The 2500-nt window shown below is 57.7% G+C and overlaps 1 non-coding gene across 1 annotated transcript in view; it reads left to right on the top strand.

Annotated features, from left to right (window-relative positions):
• Positions 1-2213: 2213 nt before the first annotated feature.
• The window catches only part of LOC124772953, a 1909-nt gene continuing 1622 nt past the window's right edge, over positions 2214-2500 (top strand). The window contains exon 1 of the ribosomal RNA XR_007014404.1: positions 2214-2500. This exon is cut by the window's right edge and continues 1622 nt beyond it. This is a non-coding gene — a ribosomal RNA (small subunit ribosomal RNA).

Genomic DNA, 2500 nt, shown 5'->3' on the forward strand with positions numbered 1-2500 from the left:
CATGTTGTGCCTTAACCTAACCCACGTTGTGCCTTAACCTAACCCACGTTGTGCCTTAACCTAACCCACGTTGTGCCTTAACCTAACCCACGTTGTGCCTTAACCTAACCCACGTTGTGCCTTAACCTAACCCACGTTGTGCCTTAACCTAACCCACGTTGTGCCTTAACCTAACCCACGTTGTGCCTTAACCTAACCCATGTTGTGCCTTAACCTAACCCACGTTGTGCCTTAACGTAACCCACGTTGTGCCTTAACGTAACCCACGTTGTCCGCTAACGTAACCCACGTTGTCCGCTAACGTAACCCACGTTGTCCGCTAACGTAACCCACGTTGTCCGCTAACGTAACCCACGTTGTCCGCTAACGTAACCCACGTTGTCCGCTAACGTAACCCACGTTGTCGCCTAAACCTGCTCTGTAATTGTTATACGACTCGTTCAATTAGTGTAGTGTTGCCCACCCGCAACCCTCGCAATATAGTTCGCTACTCGCACTGCCCGCTCCCCTGTGTATCGCTTCATGTTAAACACCTTGCAAGTCTTGCTGACTTTCCACATGCTCCTGCTGTACACTGTAATGTGGATGGCAGCAGGACGTACATGCCGCGCCCCCCCCCCCCACACCTCCCCACGTCCCCACCTTGCCCCCTGCCTTCGCAAGCTGGTTGGTGAGAAGTTTGCATGTTCAATGCCCTTCGCATGCGACGTACTCAGGCTACGTTGTGGTGCGGCCTGTGTCAACTGTCCGCTGATGTCGTACGCGTAAACCACAATCTGTACTGCACATTCGTCCTTATGTACTGAATGATACATCGTGGCACATGTGTGACCGTACAACGACTGCGCCCAAAAACGGCGGACCATACAGTGCAAATATTGTGCACGCAGCTACGTGTCGTCTCCCTATGACAGCTGGATTGCAGTGTGGTACGCCATAGAGACGTATGGGAGGAACGGACGCCGTGGATGGCGATCAGCATGAGCTGTCTGTTGATGTATTAGGACCTAGTCGTCTCTCCTCACACACCGTGATAGCATGGTGCACCGCGTTCCATATCTGCGACATGCTACAGAGGCCGGTTGACAGTCGTTCGAGCAATGGACATCGCATACGTACGGGGGCCACCTTCCACGTATTGTCTAGGCGTGCACATTTTGTTGCGTGTATGTGGGCAGACGTAGTGTGGTGTGACACCTGACACAGGCATGCAATAATCGTGGAAGTTGCAAATGGCGATGGACGCATACGTTTTCTGGTGAAGTTACGCAAATGAACAAATGGTAACCCGTTGTGGTGCGGTTGTTCTCGCTAGGGGTGAATCGGTGATGGCGACGGTAGGTTGAGGTACTAACCGGTTGTTCCAGCGATACCCACCATGCCGACGAAACTGAACGGCATCTGGGTGTGAAGCGATACGCGGCGGTGGCTGGGTGGGACCGTCCCCGGCCGGTGAGGGGGCGCCTCCCGGCGTGCTGGCCGCGCGGTGCGTGGGCGCACGCGCTACAGCCGGCTGGTGGGGGCGGCCAGTGGCAGGCGCGCCGGCCGACGGACGCGGCAGGCGTCGCAGCTGCGCGCCGGCGCACCCTGCGCGCGGCGCCGTGCGGCCAAAGTAGGTCCTCGCGGGCCCGGTGCGAAGCGCGGTGGACATCTTCAGTGTGCTGGTCCGATTGAGGACTGTGTGCGTTGAGGATGCGCCGCCGCCCGGCGCTCGGCGCCGCGACGCCGTCTGCTGCTCGGTCGCCCCAGCGGTTCTCGCTGGTGGTTTGTATCGCAGCTGTGCGGATGTGTTGGCGCGTGCGCTGTGCTGGGAGAGTTCGCTTCGGCACCCAAGTGGGGCTTTTGTCCTTCTGTGGCGCTGGCGTTGGAGCTGCCGGTCACCGTAGGTGGCGCGTGTTGTCTCCCGCCGGCAATGCCACGACAGCACGCTCCCGGGCCTCTGTCGGCAGCGGCAAGCTCAGTTGGGAGCACGGGTGGTCGCACCGAAAGCGTCTACTCGCCTAACTCCGGGCGATTGCGCCTCTCTCGAACCCGACCAAGTACTTGGGACGGCGCTGCGCGCCGCCGGGACCTGAGAGGGTTTCGAGGTGTATTGTGCAGGGGAGCTCAGCCTCCTCCTGTTTGCAGAATGATTGAGCGGACGCTTGCGTGTTCGCGCGGGCCCCCGGGACACACTCCCGGGCGGCCGGCTGCTCAGCTCTAGTTGACGCAGCTCCCTGGTTGATCCTGCCAGTAGTCATATGCTTGTCTCAAAGATTAAGCCATGCATGTCTCAGTACAAGCCGCATTAAGGTGAAACCGCGAATGGCTCATTAAATCAGTTATGGTTCCTTAGATCGTACCCACGTTACTTGGATAACTGTGGTAATTCTAGAGCTAATACATGCAAACAGAGTCCCGACCAGAGATGGAAGGGACGCTTTTATTAGATCAAAACCAATCGGTCGGCTCGTCCGGTCCGTTTGCCTTGGTGACTCTGAATAACTTTGGGCTGATCGCA

Source organism: Schistocerca piceifrons, unplaced genomic scaffold, assembly GCF_021461385.2.
Source record: "Schistocerca piceifrons isolate TAMUIC-IGC-003096 unplaced genomic scaffold, iqSchPice1.1 HiC_scaffold_943, whole genome shotgun sequence".
Classification (NCBI taxonomy): domain Eukaryota; kingdom Metazoa; phylum Arthropoda; class Insecta; order Orthoptera; family Acrididae; genus Schistocerca; species Schistocerca piceifrons.